The 10,999-nt window shown below is 33.1% G+C and overlaps 1 long non-coding RNA gene across 1 annotated transcript in view; it reads right to left on the reverse strand.

Moving 5' to 3' along the window:
* Positions 1-401: 401 nt before the first annotated feature.
* LOC107876104 overlaps positions 402-10,999 on the reverse strand; it is a 12,424-nt gene continuing 1,826 nt past the window's right edge. The window contains exons 2-3 of the long non-coding RNA XR_001675976.2: positions 7,302-7,355; positions 402-525 (exon numbers count right to left, since the gene is read on the reverse strand). This is a non-coding gene — a long non-coding RNA (uncharacterized LOC107876104). The remainder of the gene's footprint in view (positions 526-7,301; positions 7,356-10,999) is intronic.

Consider the following 10,999-nt stretch of genomic DNA (forward strand, 5'->3'; position numbering starts at 1 on the left):
CAGACGTCTGTCCTGTTTTGCTTTATGGACACCTTCCTTAGAACCACAAGTACATTCACAACTGCATTGATCCTTTGAACTCAAAAGTACTCAATTGTTACCACAACTTTTTCATCCTAGTGTAATATACAGTAATGTCTTAAGACTCCCCGGGTTAGACCATTGATTTGCTTTTGAATTTGATACTATTTTGCTTCATTAGTCTAATCATACCTATCCTCTAATTCTCTCCACAATTCAGTAGAAATAGTGAATACTCTACACTATCTGAGATCTCCTTAGCTAACTAATTCAATATATATCATTCAACCTTTGCCAATGCCGAAGTAATGGTGAATCTGCATTTGATTTTTATCGATGAACCCTAGCTTGTTCTTCACTAACAAAGCACGTAAAACACCTCTCTTCCAAGATTGATATCCTGCTCCATCAAAATGAATAGGAACTAGCATCATCCGGAGCTATTCCAGGGATGTACATATAGAGCACCTTTGACATCAGTAGTACTTGCAGCAGTCGATTCTCCTGTTCAATTGCCATAATCAAGGGTCAGAAAACTCTCAATTGAGAAACTTGCAAGGATGAAAAAACGACCAAAAATACAGAAACAGAATGACAGTTAATAATTCTTTCGCGGAACTGAGACGCGAACAATGCAAAAACAAAGTAGAATGTGCACAAATTCGAAGAACAACTGGAAATCAGAAGTAAATGGAGAACAAGATTGAAATCAGAAAGATATTGCATTAGCTTCGACTGGACCCAAAGAAATAACTCTCAAGAGATTATCATATGCGGCTGCATTTGGTGAATGATGTACCTAAAAATATCATACATATATATTTTAGTTGAGGAATGTGTAAATGTTTAAAATTTTTAGAAACATTAATACACTGACGAACCTCATTTTTAAACCATGATGCAAAGGATGCATACACTTGATTTTCGTAGAATTGAGTCTTAAATGAACTGAACATCCAACATGGTATACACAATTAGTTTCTTTAAGGGAATGAGTAAACAAACAAGATATGTTAAAATTTGAATCTCCTTACTTCAGAAAGGGCTCAATTTTGGAGCAATTCAGCAAGATATACAAAATTGTTGATTTCCGCTCTGTGGGAGTGAGCCAGCGAGGTATGTTTTTTTAGACTTACAACCAGATTGATTAAAAATTGATATCGGTTGTAAATGAGGCTCATTCACATCATCCTGATGACGATTCGGTTGGTTTCTTGAACAAGCAACTTCATCACGAAAGTAGTATGAACAAAATTGAGAAGTTTTTCTTGCAAGATATGTCTCAACTATAGAACCTTCCACCCTATGTTTATTTTTGGGACCCCTTTTCAATTTTTCAATTGCCCTTTACAATCTTAAGGTTAGATGTTTAATATATTTAAAAAAGTTATGTATGCATTTAAATATGTTGCAAATGCTTACCGTTCAAATGGATACATCCACCTAGTTTGAACTGGACCGCCTAGCCAAGCTTCGTGCACAAGGTGAATGGGAAGATGTTCCATCACATCGAAGAACGCTGATGGGAAAATCTTCTCCAGCTTGTTGGTGATAACAACAATATTACTTTCCATTCGATCCAAATTTTCTTCTGTTAATGTGGTGGTACATAAGTCTTTGAAGAACAAACTGCTCTCTGCTATTGATTTCCATATGTTTTTAGGTAAACCAATAAAATCAATTGGAAGTAATTTCTCCATAAAAATATGACAATCATGGCTTTTCATTCCATGCAAGATTTCTTGTGTCATATCAACCCTTTTTCCCAAATTTGAGGCATATCCATCGAACATCTTCAAACTTTGAACCCACTCACATATTTGATGCTTTTGGTCCAACTTGAATGTAAAACTAGCCTTGGGCTTAAGAGCATTGCCATTGGGCCCCTGCTGTAAGTATAATTCTCTGCGGTTGCCATATTCTGGTCAGTCAAGTCTGGCCTTAGAATTATCCTTTGTTTTGCTGGTGACATCCATAACTGTGTTGAACAAGTTGTCAAAGTCGTTCTTCTCAGTATGTATGGCATCAACATTATTTCTAAGTAAATTATCTGGCCAATATTCTAACTCTCAAAATATACTTTGCTTAGTCCAGTTATGTGAAACGTCATATCCATCAAGCCTGTACAATCGTTCCTCACTGGCTTTAGGCAAATCTTAAACTATTTCCCAAATATCATGACCAGACATCATTGGAGGCGGATCATCATGTTCCCTTCTATTCCTTCTGAAAGCATTCTTGAGTCTCCTAAATTCATTATCAAGTGGCAAGAAACAACGATGACAATCAAACCATGAATTTTTTTTGCCATGTCTCAATGTGAAAGATTTTTTTTTCCATGCAGTATGGACAAGCCAGCTTTCCAGTGGTCATCCACCCCGACAACATTCCATAAGCAGAAAAATCATTAACTGTCCACATTAGATATGCACGCAAATTGAAATTCTGTTTAAGGGAGATGTCCCATGTTTCAACGCCCTCATGCCATAAAATCTGAAGTTCATCTATCAAAAGTTGCAAGTACACATCTATTTCGCTTTTTGGATTACGCGGGCCAGGAATAATACAATTCAGAAATGTATAAGGACTAGTCATCAACATTTCAGGAGGAAGATTATAAGGAGTGATAAATTGTAACACCCCGTATTCAAGTACGTGTATTGGCGTATTCAAGTACGTGTATTGGTCTTATTTATATGGAATTAACTTTTTTATTTTATTTATACCAGAATTTGCCCGTCGATGGTTCCATGCGAAGGTTATTGAATAAGCTTTCCAACGATATAAAGATTTCCAAAAACGGATAGGTTTCGGATATAATCGAGCACGTTCGAAACTATAAAACGGTGGCCGGGATATTTGGGAATAGTAAATTTTCCTGCACACAAACTACTGAGGCCAGCCGAATTTTTGGGTCAAATTCGAACGATCATAACTCCCTTAATATAATGAAATAGTTGAGCTGCGATCTATGAAAATAAAGATCTTTGAGTCTTCTTTCCAATTCAATTGGTTTCATCCAAATCCAACGTCTGAGTAAGGAGTTATACTCGTTTTACTTTAGCCTATCAAAACAGATTTTTAGGGTCAACTTCAAATGACCATAACTCCTTGTACAGGATGAACTGGGTGGCCTACTTTATATGAAATGAAAGCCCTTTGAATTATCCTTCCAACGATATCAATTTCACCCAAATCCGATATCGGAGCAAAGAGTTATGGTCGATCTACTTTAGCTTATCAAAACATCCACCAAAGGACAGATTTGACATTATTTAAATTTTAAAGGCATTTTGGTCATTTTCTATTATATTATGGACGGGAATATGTGTATATATACATGTATATGAGTTCAAAAACTCATTTTCATCATCAATCATTGAGAAAGAACAAACCCTAGCCAAATTTGACCTTTAAATTACTTTTGATTCAACCGTAGAAATTTCAAAGTAATCCGGTAACTGCGTTTGTCATCTCAAGAGCTTCGAACGGCACCTATTATTTGTGCAAACAGGATTGCATAATCAAGAGGTGAATTCTAAGGTATGAATATTGTTTGCCTTTGTTCTTTTCCATATGTATATGTGTGATAGAGGATTATATGTATTGGTTGTTATTGAAAGGTGATGAAAATAAGGTTATGGACTATTTTGCATGGTTTGGTTGTATTGAATTGTCGAAGGTGGATATGATAATTGAGTTATGGAAGGTGGATATGGTAATTGAGTTATGGAATGTGGATATGGTGATATACTATCGAATTTATGATTATTTATGTCTATGGCTCAATTTGGTTTAATGGATTGGTTGGAAGGATAAATGAATCCAAACTTGATATTGGAGGATGTTGTATGAATATGCATGGCATGTGAATGTAATTGGAGTATAAGAGGGTTAAAGTGACACCCTTTAGGGTGTAATTAAGGCTTTACTACTTAACCACTAGTTTGGTGAATTCAAATAATTGAATTGTGACGTTTGGTCGCTAATACTAGATTGCTATATATGTTCATTGTAGATAAGTAATCCGAAAAGACGGGAAGTCCATTTGGGACTAGTATTGAAGGTTGACAGTCAGGTATGTAAAGTATACTCTATACCATATCTTTGGCATGAAAGTGAACAATTGTTCTATTAAGAAAGTTTCCAAAGTTATTCAGTAACATGTGATCCATAATGGTTTTGTATGATGTCCTACGTTACCAATGAACTTGTTTCCACCCTAAAAGATGTCAAGACATTCCAATACTTACTTGTTTTCCAAATCTTACATGTTTATTGCACTAATGAATGTCAGAAGGTATCCGGTTACTCAAACAAGATCCATGTGTTATTAATGACTCCAAAACGTTTCATTGATAAACCAATAAGTTCCTACTTCATTGTTATGACATTGATGACTCCAAAACACTTCATTGATGTGCCAATAAGTTCTTACTTCATTGCTATTGCATTGATGGTCTATTTATATGTCTCTTATTGATGTATCATTGTTTCAAAGTATCAAAAATATGGTGGCGATCGAAATAACAATCTCAAAGATTAATTGAACTAAGTGATGGAAGTTTTCTCTTATCGGGTGGTATCCCAGGGGCATAAGCCTATCATGGGTCAATCCCTATTTATGTGTTTATGGGTGGTATCCCAGGGGCATAAGATTATCATGGGTCGATCCCAGTTGATATGTATTGGAGGCAGCCTAATGGTCACAGTACAATACAGTAATGATTACAAAGATGATAAGAACGAAGGTAAAGTGATTGAATAAATACAATGTACAGGTTGTCACAAGTTCTAGTAAGTGTGGTCCACTCCTATTATGATTTATTCACTTGTTTCTGATTTCTATTGAGCTCCTATATCATATGTGATTATCTACAGCTTTACATACTCAGTACGTATTTCGTACTGACGTCCCCCACGGGGGACCTGCATTTTATGCTGCAGGCATAGGTACCTCAGCTCATACACCGCATAAGTAGGAGCCAGGATATCCAGCTGCTTTTGGTGAGCTCCAGTTTGCTTCGGGGATTTTCGTGTCATATCCAGTCACTTTTGGTATTGTATAGAAGTTAGTTATATGGCGGAGTGTGTCCCGACCTTAGTTAAACTCTGTGTATTGTCTAGAGGCTTTGTAGACCTAATGTACAGTCAAGGTGGTGTTTTGTTAATAGACGTGATGGGTCCAACGGCCAAGTATTGTATATACATATATATGTGTGCTCGAGCTTATACAGGTGATTATTTCCTTTTATATGCGACATGATGCTGTCCGAATTTTTGGTTGTCATAGAGGTATGCATGGGAAGTATAAGGTTATGAGCTGGTTCTCCCGGGCCTCCTCGGTTACGGGTGCCAGTCCTCCCCAATAGGATTTGAGGCGTGACATAAATATAGGCCAACATGAATATGGCGCACTACCAACTAAAAAAGGAGAGAACCCATCCGCAAATAATCCCAATCGAATGTTTCGTGGCTCAGCTGCAAAATATGGATAAGTTGCATTAAAATATTTCCAAGCCTCTCCATCAAATGGATGACACATAACACCAGGGGGCCTTCTATTATCACCATGCCATCTCATATGAAGAGCTGAGCTGTAGGAAGCATACAACATCTTCAACCTTGGTATAAGAGGTAAATAATACATTGTCTTATTAGCAATTTGTTTCCCAGTAGAACCACGCTTATATCTAGGGTGCTAAAAAAACTTACAGAACTCTAGGTTAGCATCTCCCTTAAAGTATAACATGAAGCCATTTTCACAACAATCAATTCTAACCGAGGAGAGACCTAACTTTGACACCAATCATTTTGCCTTATAGAAGGAATCAGGAACCTCCAAGCTGGGGTGAACCAACTCTCTAATAAAGTCTATAATTGAGTCCATTCCTCCTTCCACAATATTCTAATCAAATTTAATACTTAATAATCTAACAGCAACAGACAAACGAGAGTGCGAACACCCGTCAAAAAAAGAATGACTAGCAGTCTGCAATTCTTCATAGAAATTACCCGCTTCGCTCTTAGGAACATCTTCAACATTTTTACTAAAGTCAACCCCGTGTTGCATCCCAAATGCATCGTGCACTATTTCTGTCATCCTAGTATCTTGATATTCATTATGCCCTACAGACCTACTACTTTCTCCAACAACAAAGTTATTTTGCGTAACATCACCATGAATATCCCGCAATCTTAAAAAGTCCTTGTGAAACCCCTTTCTATAAAGATGTTTCTTTACATCTTCTTCACTTAGAAGATTTATACCATCACATCTAACACAAGGACACCGAATAACCCCAAAATGTGTCCAAACATCAAGTGTCTTAGCATGTTCAACAAATCTTTTGACACCTTCAACAAATTTCTCCCTAATACCTATTCTATTATCATTGTTCCGGTGATATATCTAGCTATAATCAGGTTCCATCTACGCAATCAAAACAAAACGACATTCAAAACAAAAAATCCCTTTAAAATCCCTACACTTAACCATTTTCAAGCAACTAAGCCTCAAAACAAAACCACATTCAAAACTAAAAAATCCCCTTTAAAGTTCCTACACTTAACCATTTTCAAGCAACTAAGTCTCAAAACAAAACCACATTCAAAACTAAAAAATCCCCTTTAAAGTTCCTACACTTAACCATTTTCAAGCAACTAAGTCTCAAAACAAAATCACATTCTAAACAAAAAAAATCCCTTTAAAGTTCCTACATTTAACCATTTTCAATCAATCACATTCAAAACAAAAAATCCCCTTTTAAAGTCCCTACAATTAACCATTTTCAAGTGACTAAGTCACCAACCAAATCACATTCAAAACAAAAAATCTCCTTTAAAGTTCCTAGATTTAGCCATATTCAAGTGACTAAGTTTTCAAAACAAAACCACATTCAAAACAAAAAAATCCCCTTTAAAGCCCGTACACTTAACCATTTTCAAGAAACTAAGTCACCTAACAAACCAAATTCAAAACAAAAAAATCTCCTTTAAAGTCCCTACATACACTTAACCATTTTCAACCAACTAATTAAGTATCAAAACAAAACCACATTCACGAAACAAGCAACAACAAGGCCTACAAGATGTCAACAACAATGCTAGTGAATCGAACAAGGCCACACACGGCTTCACTAGACTTTAATATAAACAATAACAAGAAGATAACAACAATGCTAGTGAATCGAACAAGGCCACACACGGCTTCACTAGACTTCAATATTAACAATAACAAGAAGATAACAACAATAGTGAATCGAGATAAATTAACTTACCTTTGCTTGGCCTAAATTAAAGTGAAAGAGATAACTGGTCATCAAATCAAGAACCTAAAAAAACCAAGACAAAATATTTCAACTTTGAGTGATTTAGCAAAGCTCATATAAAAAATAACAAGCTAAAGTGCTAAACCATAAAAGTAAATCCATTCACTTTAAAGACAACAAGCTAAATCCTCGTAAAAAATAAGAAGCTAAACCATAAAATTCATTCAAGAATAAAAAACAACAAGCTAAACAAGCAAAACTAATTCAAACAATTATGTCTATGGCTAAAAAATTTCTCAAATAACTAAACAAAATTCGAGTAATAAAGTCATTAGCAACATCACCTTCTAAATACTAATTCACTATTAAAGTCGCCGACACTTAAGCATTTTCAAGTAATAAAGTCACCAACAACATCACCTTCTTAACACTAATTCACTTTTAAAGTCACCGACACTTAAGCATTTTCAACTAATAAAGTCACCAACAACATCACCTTCTAAACACTAATTCACTTTTAAAGTCACCAAAACTTAAGTTTTTTCAACTAACAAAGGAATTCAACTAATAAAGTCACCAACAACATCACCTTCTAAACACTAATTCACTTTTAAAGTCACCGACATTTTAGCATTTTCAACTAAAAAAGTCACCAGCAACATCACCTTCTAAACACTAATTCACTTTTAAAGTCACCGACACTTAAGCATTTTCAACTAATAAAGTCACCAGCAACATCACCTTCTAAACACTAATTCACTTTTAAAGTCGCCGACACTTAAGCATTTTCAACTAATAAAGTCACCAACAACATCACCTTCTAAACACTAATTCACTTTTAAAGTCACCAAAACTTAAGTTTTTTCAACTAACAAAGGCACCAACGAAACTAACTTCTAAACACTAATTCACTTTTAAAGTCATCAAAACTTAAGCATTTTCAACTAATAAAGTCATCAACAACAACACCTTCTAAACACTAATTCACTATAAAATTCACCAACACTTAAGCATTTTCAACTAATAAAGTCACCAACAACATCACCATCTAAACATTAATACACTTTTAAAGCCACAGGCACTTAAGCATTTTCAACTAATAAAATCACCAACAACATCACCTTCTAAACACTAATTCACTATTAAAGTCACCCACACTTAAGCATTTTCAAGTAATAAAGTCATCAACAACATCACCTTCTAAACACTAATTCACTTTTAAAGTCACCAAAACTTAAGCTTTTTCAACTAACAAAGGCACCAACCAAACTAACTTCTAAACACTAATTCACTTTTAAAGTCACCGACACTTAAGCTTTTTCAACTAACGAAGGCACCAATGAAACTAACTTCTAAACACTAATTCACTTTTAAAGTCACCAAAACTTAAGTATTTTCAACTAATAAAGTCATCAACAACATCACCTTCTAAATACTAATTCACTATTAAAGTCACAAACACTTAAGCATTTTCGGCCAATTAAATCTAAACATTTTTAGCATTTTCAGCTTTACAAATTAAATCTAAATAGAAGACACCCACCTTACAATTCACATATTTAAAGATCTTTAACTCACATATTAGTAACATCATAACGAGAGACGTAACCATAGTCAAATTCCATTCCTCCAACCATACAGAGACTATTGTCAACATTTTTTCCCTCTTTTACTGTCACAAAACCTTTCATTCCAACTTTGCTCATAGCTTCAACAATCACACTCCCTGCTTCATAGTTGTTTCTAGCACTTACTGTAGTCATATCTACTAGTTCATTATTTTCCACCCGTAATGTTCAACTGAAATATCGATAGAAAGAGATGGGTGCAAGTATAATTTCTAATATTAGTCAAGTGGAAAGCATGATTTGAGAAGACATTGCAGGATATCGAAGAACTTGCTTTTCTCCAAAAAATCAAAAAAACAACTTTAAAGTAAAACACACAAAGAGAAAAACATAGAGCTGAATTTTCGGAACTTACCGGAGCTAAGGGTGGCGGGAAATGGCGGCACACGGCGGTAGACGAAGGTAGAGTTGAAGTGTGGATTTGATTTGGAGATTTTGTGAGATTGCTTCGTGTAACTAGTCGGGAGTTTTCTAATTTAGGGATTTAACAAATTAACGTGGGTCGGGTTGAGCTTTTAATTAGTCAAAATATTTTTTTTAATATTTTATGAAAACCGACCACAAGGTGGTCGATTTTCTTAAAATATTAAAAAAAAAATTCCAATTAGTTAAAATATAACTTTTTTTAATAATTAGTTTTAAAAAAATATTAATCAATTAATTAGTTAAGTTAATTAAAATTTTACAAAAATCATCACAAAGAAAATTAAATATTTATGTCATGCCTACTTCAACCGTGATTTTACTATATTATCCCTAATTAATTACTATAAATCATTTACGTATTAAAAAATTAAAAATATTTAATAAAAAAATTGAAATAGCTACCACAAGTGGTCGGTTTTTTGAAAATTTTGGAAAACCGACCACAAGTGGTCGGTTTTCATAAAATATTAAAAAAAAAAATTCTAATTAGTTAAAATATAAATTTTTTTATAAATTAGTTTTAAAAAAATATTAATCAATTAATTAATTAAGTTAATTAAAATTTTACAAAAATGATCACAAAAGAAAATTAAATATTTAGGTCATGCCTACTTCAACCGTGATTTTACTATATTATCCCTAATTAATTACTATAAATCATTTATGTATTAAAAAATTAAAAATATTTAATAAAAAAATTGAAATAGACATTTATACATGACAGCTTCAGCTGCTTAAACCGTAATTTTACTATATCATTCATAAATAATTATTACATAAGTCATTTAAGTATCACAAAGTTAATAATATTTAATAAAAAATAAAATAGACATAAAATAATAAATTATTTTTCATGTTTTTTATAAGTCATTTAAGTATTAAAAATTAATAATATTTAATAAAAATATTAAACTAGGCATGAAATGATAAATTCTTTTTTGATGTTCTTATATGGGATCACTTTAAAAAAATTTCACAACTATTTAGTAAGATAATTTTACTATGTCACTTATAATTAGTAGAATAAAAAAATATTATAAATTACAATAATTAAAAACTTAAATTATTTAAAAAATATAATTGATTATCAATGGCACAAAAGTTTGAATAACTTAAAATATTGTTATACAAATTTCGTCAATCTAAATATAATAATATATGTCTAACTTAGAATTTATCAACCAAATGAATAAAGGTTTTAATTCAATGATAGAATTATACATGACGTAGAGTTTTTAAGGATCAATATTGGGTAGTGCGTAGCACGACCTAAGCCCACAAGTATTATATATATATATATTATATCATAATTAAAAGTTAATTAACCAAAAATTTATTCGAATTTGCAAAATTCATTGATATATATATATACACACACCTTGCTTGTAAAACATCGTGTTAATCAAGTAAATTATCGATTATTTCTATTACGTTAATTTGCGTGTGTCTACATTATACTGGCCCAAAATAGCATATCTATTTCATCACTACACGAGATATACGTATATATAAGTATATTCAATTGGCTATCAACATTCAAAGACGTACTATATACATCACATACCCAATTTTACTACCTCATAATAATATTCAACGTATTTCACAGAAACTCAGTTGAATTATCAGTTGGTTTATCTTATGTCATTAATATAT

This window comes from Capsicum annuum, chromosome 6 (genome assembly GCF_002878395.1).
Source record: "Capsicum annuum cultivar UCD-10X-F1 chromosome 6, UCD10Xv1.1, whole genome shotgun sequence".
In the NCBI taxonomy this organism is placed as follows: Eukaryota; Viridiplantae; Streptophyta; class Magnoliopsida; order Solanales; family Solanaceae; genus Capsicum; species Capsicum annuum.